General features: G+C 39.3%; 1 protein-coding gene across 3 annotated transcripts in view; it reads right to left on the minus strand.

The window, feature by feature from the left end:
• LOC139766376 (4'-phosphopantetheine phosphatase) overlaps positions 1-13,958 on the minus strand; it is a 51,246-nt gene that overhangs the window by 22,609 nt on the left and 14,679 nt on the right. The window lies entirely within an intron of this gene.

Raw genomic sequence — 13,958 nt, forward strand, 5'->3', positions numbered from 1 at the left:
GCCACAAACCTACATTCACTGAGAACCAATCACTTTCCTCTCTTCCTACACGTACACATGCCTTACATCCTCGATAAAAACTTTTCACTGCTTCTAACAACTTGCCTCCCACACCATATATTCTTAATACCTTCCACAGAGCATCTCTATCAACTCTATCATATGCCTTCTCCAGATCCATAAATGCTACATACAAATCCATTTGCTTTTCTAAGTATTTCTCACATACATTCTTCAAAGCAAACACCTGATCCACACATCCTCTACCACTTCTGAAACCACACTGCTCTTCCCCAATCTGATGCTCTGTACATGCCTTCACCCTCTCAATCAACACCCTCCCATATAATTTACCAGGAATACTCAACAAACTTATACCTCTGTAATTTGAGCACTCACTCTTATCCCCTTTGCCTTTGTACAATGGCACTATGAACACATTCCGCCAATCCTCAGGCACCTCACCATGAGTCATACATACATTAAATAACCTTACCAACCAGTCAATAATACAGTCACCCCCTTTTTTAATAAATTCCACTGCAATACCATCCAAACCTGCTGCCTTGCCGGCTTTCATCTTCCTCAAAGCTTTTACTACCTCTTCTCTGTTTACCAAATCATTTTCCCTAACCCTCTCATTTTGCACATCACCTCGACCAAAACACCCTATATCTGCCACTCTATCATCAAACACATTCAACAAACCTTCAAAATACTCACTCCATCTCCTTCTCACATCACCACTACTTGTTATCACCTCCCCATTTGTGCCCTTCACTGAAGTTCCCATTTGCTCCCTTGTCTTACGCACTTTATTTACCTCATTCCAGAACATCTTTTTATTCTCCCTAAAATTTAATGATACTCTCTCACCCCAACTCTCATATGCCCTCTTTTTCACCTCTTGCACCTTTCTCTTGACCTCCTGTCTCTTTCTTTTATACATCTCCCACTCAATTGCATTTTTTCCCTGCAAAAATCATCCAAATGCCTCTCTCTTCTCTTTCACTAATAATCTTACTTCTTCATCCCACCACTCACTACCCTTTCTAATCAACCCACCTCCCTCTCTTCTCATGCCACAAGCATCTTTTGCGCAATCCACCACTGATTCCCTAAATACATCCCATTCCTCCCCCACTCCCCTTACTTCCATTGTTCTCACCTTTTTCCATTCTGTACTCAGTCTCTCCTGGTACTTCCTCTCACAAGTCTCCTTCCCAAGCTCACTTACTCTCACCACCCTCTTCACCCCAACATTCACTCTTCTTTTCTGAAAACCCATACAAATCTTCACCTTAGCCTCCACAAGATAATGATCAGACATCCCTCCAGTTGCACCTCTCAGCACATTAACATCCAAAAGTCTCTCTTTCGCGCGCCTGTCAATTAACACATAATCCAATAACGCTCTCTAGCCATCTCTCCCACTTACATACGTATACTTATGTATATCTCGCTTTTTAAACCAGGTATTCCCAATCACCAGTCCTTTTTCAGCACATAAATCTACAAGCTCTTCACCATTTCCATTTACAACACTGAACACCCCATGTATACCAATTATTCCCTCAACTGCCACATTACTCACCTTTGCATTCAAATCACCCATCACTATAACCCGGTCTCGTGCATCAAAACCACTAACACACTCATTTAGCTGCTCCCAAAACACTTGCCTCTCATGATCTTTCTTCTCATGCCCAGGTGCATATGCACCAATAATCACCCATCTCTCTCCATCAACTTTCAGTTTTACCCATATTAATCGAGAATTTACTTTCTTACATTCTATCACATACTCCCACAACTCCTGTTTCAGGAGTACTGCTACTCCTTCCCTTGCTCTTGTCCTCTCACTAACCCCTGCCTTTACTCCCAAGACATTCCCAAACCACTCTTCCCCTTTACCCTTGAGCTTCGTTTCACTCAGAGCCAAAACATCCAGGTTCCTTTCCTCAAACATACTACCTATCTCTCCTTTTTTCACATCTTGGTTACATCCACACACATTTAGACACCCCAGTCTGAGCCTTCGAGGAGGATGAGCACTCCCTGCGTGACTCCTTCTTCTGTTTCCCATTTTAGAAAGTTAAAAAATGCAAGGAGGGGAGGATTTCTGGCGCCCCGCTCCCGTCCCCTCTAGTTGCCTTCTACGACACGCGAGGAATGCGTGGGAAGTATTCTTTCACCCCATCCCCCATTACACTTATCACTACTATTTATCACCCCATGAACAAATTCTGTGAACAAATCCTGGTGCTACCAAGGACCCCTTTCTAAAGGCTCCTGCAACCCAAACTGTTCTGCTTCCAGCAGCATGGAAAAGCAAACTCTTTTGGAGAGAGGAGTCCTATGACTTGACAAGAATGTACTCCCAGTGATGCAGGTGACTTTTCACTCATGGTGTAAACTCGAGTAGGTGGAGTCCAGCAACATCTTCACTTACATACATATCTTTTTTATCATACTTAATCGCTGTCTCCCGCGACAGTGAGGCAAAGCAAGGAAACATGAAAGAATGGTCCAACCACCCACGTACACATGTATATACATAAATGCCCACATATGCACATATACATACCTATACATTTCAATGTATTCATACATATACATACACAGACATTTCATATATATATATATACATATATATATATATATATATATATATATATATATATATATATATATATATATATATATATATATATATATATTACTTTTATTATTTTTTATTTTACTTTGTCGGTCTCCCACGTTTGCGAGGTAGCGCAAGGAAACAGACGAAAGAAATGGCCCAACCCACCCCCATACACATGTATATACATACACGTCCACACACGCAAATATACATACCTATACATCTCAATGTACACATATATATACACACACAGACATATACATATATACACATGTACATAATTCATATATATTATTTTATTTTTTATTATACTTTGTCGCTGTCTCCCGCATTAGCGAGGTAGCGCAAGGAAACAGACGAAAGAATGGCCCAACCCACCCACATACACATGTATATACATGCACGTCCACACACGCACATGTACATACCTATACATCTCAACATATACATATATATATATATATATATATATATATATATACACACAGACATATACATATATACACATGTACATAATTCATAGTCTGCCCTTATTCATTCCCGTCGCCACCCCACCACACATGAAATACCAACCCCCCCACATGTGCGCGAGGTAGTGCTAGGAAAAGACAACAAAGGCCACATTCGTTCATACTCAGTCTCTAGCTGTCATGTATAATGCACCGACACCACAGCTCCCTTTCAACATCCAGGCCCTACAAAACTTTCCATGTTTACTCCAGACGCTTCACATGCCCTGGTTCAATCCACTGACAGAACGTCGACCCTGGTATACTTCATTGTTCCAATTCACTCTATTCCTTGCACGCCTTTCACCCTCCTGCATGCTCAGGCCCCAATTGCTCAAAATCTTTTTCACTCCATCTTTCCACCTCCAATTTGGTCTCCCACTTCTCCTCATTCCCTCCACCTCTGACACATATATCCTCTTTGTCAATCTTTCCTCACTCATTCTCTCCATGTGACCAAACCATTTCAAAACACTCTTTCATTCCTTACTCGATCAAACCACCTCACACCACATATCGTCCTCAAACATCTCATTTCCAGCACATCCACCCTCCTCCACACAACTCTATCTATAGCCCACACCTCGCAACCATATAACATTGTTGGAACCACTTTTCCTTAAAACATATCCATTTTTGCTTTCTGAGATAATGTTTTTGCCTTCCACACATTCTTCAATGCTCCCAGAACATTTGCCCCCTCCCCCACCCCATGACTCACTTCCGCTTCCATGGTTCCATCCGCTGCTAAATCCACTCCCAGATATCTAAAACACTTCACTTCCTCCAGTTTTTCTCCATTTAAACTTACCTCTCAATTGACTTGTCCCTCAACCCTTCTGTACCTAATAACCTTGCTCTTAAATCACATTTACGCTCAGCTTTCTCCTTTCACACACTTTACCAAACTCAGTCACCAGCTTCTGCAGTTTCTCACCCGAATCAGCCACCAGCGCTGTATCATCAGCGAACAACTGACTTGCTTCCTAAGCTCTCTTATCCACAACAGACTGCATACTTGCCCCTCTCTCCAAAACTCTTGCATTCACCTCCCTAACAACCCCATCCATAAACAAATTAAACAACCATGTGTGTGTGTGTATATATATATATATATATATATATATATATATATATTAGGTACAGTAGGGGTGAGGGTCAAGTCAATTGGGAGGTGAGTTTGAATGGAGAAAAACTGGAGGAAGTGAAGTGTTTTAGATATCTGGGAGTGGATCTGTCAGCGGATGGAACCATGGAAGCGGAAGTGGATCATAGGGTGGGGGAGGGGGCGAAAATTTTGGGAGCCTTGAAAAATGTGTGGAAGTCGAGAACATTATCTCGGAAAGCAAAAATGGGTATGTTTGAGGGAATAGTGGTTCCAACAATGTTGTATGGTTGCGAGGCGTGGGCTATGGATAGAGATGTGCGCAGGAGGATGGATGTGCTGGAAATGAGATGTTTGAGGACAATGTGTGGTGTGAGGTGGTTTGATCGAGTAAGTAACGTAAGGGTAAGAGAGATGTGTGGAAATAAAATGAGCGTGGTTGAGAGAGCAGAAGAGGGTGTTTTGAAATGGTTTGGGCACATGGAGAGAATGAGTGAGGAGAGATTGACCAAGAGGATATATGTGTCGGAGGTGGAGGGAACGAGGAGAAGAGGGAGACCAAATTGGAGGTGGAAAGATGGAGTGAAAAAGATTTTGTGTGATCGGGGCCTGAACATGCAGGAGGGTGAAAGGAGGGCAAGAAATAGAGTGAATTGGAGTCATGTGGTATACAGGGGTTGACGTGCTGTCAGTGGATTGAAGCAAGGCATGTGAAGCGTCTGGGGTAAACCATGGAAAGCTGTGTAGGTATGTATATTTGCGTGTGTGGACGTGTGTATGTACATGTGTATGGGGGGGGGGGTTGGGCCATTTCTTTCGTCTGTTTCCTTGCGCTACCTCGCAAACGCGGGAGACAGCGACAAAGTATAAAAAAAAAAAAAAAAAAAAAATATATATATATATGTACACATGTACATATTCATACTTGCTGCCTTCATCCAATCCCGTTGCCACCCTGCCACACATGAAATAGCATCCCCCCCATGAGGAAGCACTAGGAAAAGACAAAAAAGACCACATTCGTTCACACTCAGTCTCCAGCTGTCATGTGCAATGCACCAAAATCACAGCTCTCTCTCCAAATCCAGGCCCCACAAGACTTTCCATGGTTCATACCCAGACACTTCACATGCTCTGGTTCAATCCATGGACAGCACATCAGCTTACATACATATATATGTATTAATACTTGTTTGCTGTTTCCTGCATCAGTGAGGTATCACCAAGGACAAATGTGCAAGGGCCCTATTAACTCACAAGCACTCTCTAGCAGTTATCTATTAATGCACCAATATGACAGCCCCCTTATCCACAGTGAAGCCTCACACACATCTCTGTGCTTTCCCAGACTGTCTTCACTCAGCCTTGTGATAATGTGTCACTCCATGAATACCACATTGCTCCAGTTCATTCCATCTCATGCACACCTCACACCTACTTGCATATTCAGGCTCTGACCCCTCAAAGCATCTTTCACTCCATCCTTCTATCTCTACTTTGGTCTACCCCTTCTTCTTGTCCCTTCAACTTTTGATGTATTTAGCTTCTTAATCAGTCTCTCCTCACCTGTATTCTCTATAAATCTAAACCCTCTTGTACTTCCTAAATCATAGTCTCCTTACTATCAGACCTCCCTTTCACTCTAACATCTCTCCTCAATCAACTCCCTTCACACCACAAACATTCTCCAACACATCCAACCTTTACCATATTTTTCATCTTTGGCTTATGCCTCATATTCAAACAACACTGTCAGGAATACAATACCGTCATTCATACTCACCTTTTTCCTCATTGACATGGACCTCTCTTTCCAAGCGCTTCTCAATAATAATAATATCAAAAAGGCTAATGTTACCAGACTTCAACTGCATGTGGTTATACCACAAATGAAAATTCACCATCAGTGGAGCTGATTCCTTGTCAATGGATTAAAAGGAGTAGTTACATCAAGGGACTTGCTTCAAAGGAGTCCAGCATTCCCATGCTCCTGATTAAAGGATAGTCTCAAAGTAGCAGGAGCCCCATAAAAGGGATTATAAGGTAAAATTAAGTTAATGAACAGTCATTTCTTTATAAAGATATCTCCTTTGGTTTCTATCAACTGAATGCAGGCAATCAGATGACTATATGAGCAGTTTAACAAAAACTATTTATTTATCATCTTGTATGTAATGTTAGTTCTTTAAATTTCTATAATAATTCTTACCATTACATTTTAAGCATTTTCAGAGATCACCATTAATGTGATATAACCTGAAAAATTTATTGAATCAAGTATCAAATGAACGTATACTTTCCCAGTATCTACAATAAATCACAGAATACAGTATATCATAACTGCACACAATGATACATAAGTCACTTTACTGTTTGGAAAAATGTTCAAGCTGGAAGCCACAAATATAAACCATACAATGATGTTACACCAGCAGACATAAATCGTCCAATGATGTCATATCTAAAGATAAAAATCATATGATGATGCTACAGCTGCACTATAAATCATCTAAGGATGTTACATCTACAGATATAATTCATATGATGATGTTACACCAAAAGATACATATCATCTGATGATATTACAGCTACAGACATAAACTATCTGATTATGTTACAGCTACTGATATAAATCATCTGATAATATTACATCTACAGATATAAATAATCTAATGATGTTACAGCTGCAGGTACAAACTAACTTATGATTTTACAGCTACAGATATAAATCATCTGATGATGATACAGCCAAGGGTATAAACCATCTTACGATGTTATAGCTACAGAAATAAATCATCAATGATGTTACAGATACAAATATAAATCATCTGATGAAGTTACAGCTACAGAAGTAAATCATCTGATGATATTAAATCTAGAGATATAATCTTTTACCCTAGCAGCAAATCATAACTCAAAGTATTGTTTCCTACAGTGTCACTGGGTTACTACTTTTCCCAAAATTCACAATATGGACCACAGTTCTGAAGATTTACATGTGGCTAAAAAATACAATATACGGCATTGCCAGCTTTTGAATCTTGCAATTTGTGTATAATACTCTGATGTACCCAGAAATTTAGAGTCGGAGTGTTGAAAACCCTCCTCTTTCCAATGCAGTGTCCCACAAGCATAAGATACATTCATTGGGAATATTGCAGTTATTACCCTGACCAGCCTCATATTTACAGAAGAGGTAAACCCCTTTGCTCACCCTCTGTGAACAACTCAATAGTATCTGTAACAATGTTCATCAAAAAGGCCTGTTCTTAGTCAATTAGCAACCACCACCAGGTTGATATCTCGCTACACTGCTTCGTATTAACCATTCCAAGATCACACATTTTGCACACTGCAGGTACCAACCTAAGGTGGCCACAGATGGTAAAAGAAAACATTTGGTCTATCTACTGATATCTCTGATGCCTGTTCCTTTCAGGAACTCCCTCAAGGGGTGGCCACAAGTCTCCATAACTGGTGAACTCAGGTAAGGAAACACATTCTATCTATCTAATGATACCTCTGATGCCCATCCCTTTTGGAAACTTCCTCAAAGGGGTCGCCATGGCAAAAGAGTTTCCACAAATGGTGTACTGCAGTGCTGCTTCTTAGCCTTCAGTGCCACACCCTTAACAGGCCACTGGCAAAGGGTAACTCTAGCACAGTGTTTCCAAAGGCTCTTTCCTAACGTTTCTTATGACTGTTTCTACCTACTGATTCTGTTTCATGAAAGAAAGTTTTTAAAAAAGGAGGGAAAGGTTGAGTAAGGTAATAAAATCAGGAAAAAAATTGCTTGCAGGACACTACCTCAAAGATTAAAGGATTTTCAACTTTCAAGTCCCTAAATTTCTCTCCTATGCAGTCTGTCTTCTCACATACCCATATGAAGGTGGAGGGCTTAAAAAAAATCAAATAACATTGATTTAATGGCAAAAACTTTACTGATGAATCTGAAGAAAACTGGGAATCAATTTTCCAAAGGGAAGAATCCTCAGCACCACAGGATAAATCCACAACGTACGGACAAAGATAAAAGAATATTGTCAAACACCTTACAGATTTCCTCTCATGAAAGGTACTAAACGAAAGGTAGTGTAAGATCCATTTCAACATCCCAGCTGAGCCAAACAATTATTTTTGTAATCCACAAAAAAGTGGGATGATTCATGACTGCATTTCACAATTGTGAGGGGACCTGGCTAATTTTCTCTATCATTTTAAAACTACAACTATCAATTCTAATAATTTCATTCTTAATCTGAAGTGGAGCAATAGTTAATCTAAATCAACAAAAGATCATAAAACAATGCCCAAGCATTTAGGTATCTCAGGAAATTCACTAACTCTCCTCCAGAGACCAAGGTTGTAAGATGAGAGTTCATGTATGACACTGAGGAGATAACCGCCCAGTAAAGAATACTGGTTTGTAAAAGGTCTAGGACATAAAGCACCTTTTTGGGTTATGGGGGAAAAATGCAAGCAGTTTTTTCAGTATGGGGCCCAAAAAGTGAATTTCATATTAAACTTGTTAGAGAAAAAAATTCGATATAGGGTTTCTTGAAGGGCAATCAAGACGAAATTGTATCACTGGTCTTGTTCTATGGTGGCAAGGGCTAATGAACAGAATGCCAGAGTCACTTTCAAGACATGATTCTTTAAGAAGACAAATGTATTTCATGCCAAACTGGAATGCACTCAGATAAAGTTGTATGTAAGATAGCTCTAAGCCTTTGCCTTAAGAATACTTGGGAAAACTATAAATGCTGAATCCTGAATTGAGGTGGAGGTCCTTTAAATAGGAGTGGTCTATAAAAATCCCTAAAGCAACTGAACTAAGTTCATGACTGAAACCTGGCTCTGGGAGGATAAAAATGCCTAACTTAGTGTCTCAGTGAATTCCTGACCTCATAAGAATCTTGCTGGAACTAAAGGGTCAGGGACCTGAAGCTCCCATCTGTTTCATTCCACCTTGAAGCTGAAATCAATTGAAACTGTAGGACTATGCAAGGTGAAGGACCTCACTGAACTGCCAAGTCTGGAAACCATAGACAGTGAAAACTTCCATAAATGGGATGTTGAAGAGTACTAGTTAGAATCTTTAAGAACAGGCTGAATGACCAATGACTAACTGTACGGCAAAAGTTCTAAGATGTGGTCATCTTGAATATGGACTGCTAAGTATGTGCATCAAAAAAATCTCAAAACTTGGAACTATTAGAAGCACCAATAGGTAATCTGGGGTCTCAGCTAAGAGGACAAATGTTTAATTGCTAGGTAGGGTGGACATTCTCTAAGATGGTGTTTAGAAAAGACATCCAAATTCAATATCTTCTTCCAAATCCTTTTTAAATTTGAAAAATTCACATAAAAACGTGGCCCCACTGCAGGCTCTAACATATTCCTGCCTGTCAACTCTAGTGTATTCCTGCTCCTACAGGTGTTCAGGACAACTCAGACCACCTGCTGCATATATAGACTTGCAGTCAAAGCATGAGATGGTAATACAGGAAAAAAACATCCGAAACAGCTAGACTCTGAATAAATCTTACAACAGGAGATATGTATATATAAGTACAAAAAGGAAAATTTTGAAATATAACTGAAATGAAAAAATCAGATACTGATCCATGAAAAGTTGGCTGTACAGAAGAAGTCAGACAACACGTCCAGTCACTCATGACCAAAGAAATATGTGTGACCTTGTCAGTAAAAGGCAAGGTCAGAGACATCAGCCTGGTGGTGGTTGCTGACTGGCCAATGGTAGGTCTGTTAGAAGAGCAACTGCAGCAGGTACCACTTTATCATTTGCAAAGGGTAAGCATATGGCAGCTGCCAACCCACCTTACATAAGGATGGAAAAGATCCTAGAAGGAAGATTCTCAGGGAATGTACGTCCAATATGATATCTCATGCTAACGGGACAGACAGCACAGAAGACAAAATGTGAAGCTTTATTGCCTTGGGGGAAGTAGAGGTGTTCTTTACAACCTGCTGCCTTAATCAAAATCATCTAAATTATAATTTTGTAGTTAAAATAATTTCACAATATCAGACTATTTTGGTTATTTTTCACAATAATCATCCCTAGAATATTCGCTTTTCATTCTTCTTTGTCAGTCAAACAGGCAATAACCAAAACTTGTAAAACTCAACTCAGTTAGTGATGTGATTAGAAAGCTTGGAAAAGTTGTTCAAGCCCTCTGTACAGTGTCAGTTAACAGACTATATGCATCATTATTACATAGGAAATCCAATCAAAATATTACCAGGTTTGGAGAGCAAACGATAAACTGACATGAAGAGGAAACACTGAAAAGGATTTGGCATAATTTCAAAACTTTTCTGATCATATTATGCAAACAAATTATATATAATGCATGATATCTGTTAACCACATTGTATCACTGGATATATAAAATGGCATCATTGTTCATAAGTTGAAATAAAAAACAGTATTAGGCACATGCTCTCATGCAGGAGTTAGTATTTTTTTCAATACATTTCCAACATCTGCAGGAAAAATAAGGCAAAAGAATGCTGTAAAGACATCATGATATGGTAACACAGCAGCCTGTTGTTGAATTCTTATCATATCAGAGTGCTCCTATACGCCTATCAAGCTTTAAATGACAAAAGCAATTTTCAAACAAATTAATCCAGCTTACTGTATTCAGACAAATGGACTATAAGTTGAAGAAAAGATCAGCATTCTATGTCATACAAAGTTAAATGCTGAATCATATCATCAGGCAGTAAAGTTACCTGCTCTAACAGATAAGTATCACAAATAAGAAGGAAATCTGTTTTGAATACAAGGGACTTCTTTCTGTACTTGAAAAATATATGAATCATATGAACATGTGCCTATGATCCATCCAAGAGTTAGACAGCACAGATACCCCATAAACAGGAGATCAAAATAATTGACAAAATGGTCATATTTTCATCAAACAACCAAAAACTCAGCATATGAGCCTGGTTAACTTTTATGATCAGAACATCCATTGCTTTGGCAAATGTGAAACGCACACATATACACATGAAAACTCACTTCCTTGACAAAAATATACACACATCACAAATTTACACACATGAACTAAAATATTTGAAAAGAAAGTCAGGAAGGTTATGGAGAGGTAATATGAGTTCAGATGAAAAGGTCTTATAATGTGAATCTTCTGAGTTCCTATCAGTTATACTTTGTGGTATTCATGCCAGCAGAAGGGAGCATGTGACAGTCAACTACAAAAGCTTGGCTAAAAAAAAAAAATCCAGGCAGGTATTAGAATGGGGCTTCTCTGGCAGATCAAAAGATCCCTAAACAGAAACAAAACAAACAGATGATAGAAGTCAGAGGTGTCTTTTCTATACTGTGGTGTGCTACAGAAAACACAGCTCTACTAAGTCTTTGAAGATGGCTTGCCAGAAGGGTACAAATCTTAGCTGAATATTTTTGCAAATAATAATAAATCTATACAAGGTAATACAAAGTATCTGAGACTGTAACAATACATGAAGAAATCTAGACAAGTTCCAGGATTAGCCATATAGAAGAATTGGAGGAACCATGGAAGCGGAAGTGAGTCATGGTGGGGGAGGGGGTGAAGGTTCTGAGAGCAATGAAGAATGTGTGGAAAGAGAAAACGTTTCTGAGGGAGTAAAATGGGTAAGCTTGAAGGAATAGTAGTCCCAACAATATTATAAGGTTGCGAGGTGTGGGCTATAGACAGGATTGTATGGAGGACGATGGATCTGTTGGAAATGAAATGTTTGAGGCAATATGTGGTGTGAGGTGGTTTTATTAAGTAAAGAATGTGGTTGAGAGAGCAAAAGAGGGCATGTTGAAATGGACTGGACATATGGAGAGAATGAGCAAGGAAAGGTTGACAAAGAGGATATATGTGTCAGAGGTGGATGGAACAAGGAGAGAATAAGTGGGAGACCAAATTGGAGGTGGAAGGATGGAGTGAAAAAGATTTCCAGTGATCGTGGCCTGAACATGCAAGAGGGTGAGAGGCATGCAAGGAATAGAGTGAACTGGAATGATGTGGTACAGTGGGGTTGATGTGCTGTCAATGGACTGAAGTAGGGCATGTGAAATGCCTGGGGTAAACTATGGAAAGGCCTGTGGGGCCTGGATGTGAATAGGGAGTTGTGGTTTTGGTGCATTACACATGACAGCTAAAGAATGAATGTGAATGAATGTCTATTTCATCATACTAGATTGCTGATTCCCGCGCCAGCGAGGTAGCAACAGAAACAAACAAGAAACGGCCCATCCTCTCATATGTATGTATACATACATAAATGCCCATACATAAACATATATATACATATACAAATACATATCAACATATACATACACATACACAGACATATACATATATACACAGGTACATATTCATACTTGCTTGCCTTGATTAGGGCCTCATCTACCTGTGCTGTACATAAAAAAGATATGCCAGCAGTGAGAAAGCTAAACTGTATGGAGAAGGTTGCAGCCATACATTTACTGACACAGAATGAAATGAAGGTCTGAAAGGGCTGTGATTAAACCTCAAAATTTTTTAACAAATCTGATAATGCTAACATTTATGGTTCTTTAAAAAGATGAATAACTAATTAAATACAAACAAACAAGAAACTGAATAACTAATTAAAAACAAACAAACAAGAAACTAAGAGAACAGCGACAATGATGTGAAGAAATGTTTCTAGCGATAGGGTAGAGAACAAATGGAATAAGATAATGGAGAAGCTAAGGATGCAGTGTCCATTTAATACCAAAGAAATTGCTGGATAATCAAAAATTTATCAAGCCTGTGATTAGCTGGCCAACTAAATACAGATGATGAAGAGTGATGGTCACTGCTAGGGTAGTAAGGATGTCCATCTCAGCAGCTGGCTACTTTGACTGGAGAAGACCACCAAATACACAATTGCCTATTCATACAGTGTGGAGAGAAACTTCTACACTCAAGTTGCCCCATCTTTTGAGCCTACTTTACTTCAGACAAGATTCTGTCATCAGGCAGGGATAGTGTGAATTGCTCACTTCTGAAAAATTTCAGGTTAAATATAAAGAATTATGTAGCTAAGTGTTGTCAAGTGTTATGTGGAAGCAGGACAGAATATGTGTCTGTGGAATGAATGCCAATAACCCAAGCATATGTGAGGCAAAAAGAAAAGACATCAACCAGAACCAAGAGGAGGAATTTGAAAACCTCTGCGATGTTTGCCTACCGCATTGCCATCACTAGTCAGTGAATGCCTACTACCTGTGACAATTAAGTTCTGTGTTAAAACAAAGAAGAATCAAACAAGATCTTTCTGCATATGATTACCATAACAACATAAATCACCATAACTTAAAAGTGGAAAAATGAAAAATGAGAACAGAAAGGTCTAGCTGAAAAGACATGTCTGTTAACTGTAACAAGGTGAGCTATCATCAGAATGAGTGGGGCTAACCAATACTTAGCCAAAGAAATGAATGTCTCAACCATAAGGATATACTTTAAATCAGTTTTCCATCATTTAGACAGTCAGAATTCCCATTTGATGAATGTCTGTGCAATCTCCTTCGTAGTCCAGTCACAGGAAAATGTCTGCTATTTGATCTCAAGTACAGAAAAAAAGTTTTCCTACTCCACAAACAGTTCTACCAAGCATTCCTCCTTTTACTGAGACATGGTCCATC

The sequence above is a fragment of the Panulirus ornatus genome, chromosome 57 (assembly GCF_036320965.1).
Source record: "Panulirus ornatus isolate Po-2019 chromosome 57, ASM3632096v1, whole genome shotgun sequence".
NCBI classification, from domain to species: domain Eukaryota; kingdom Metazoa; phylum Arthropoda; class Malacostraca; order Decapoda; family Palinuridae; genus Panulirus; species Panulirus ornatus.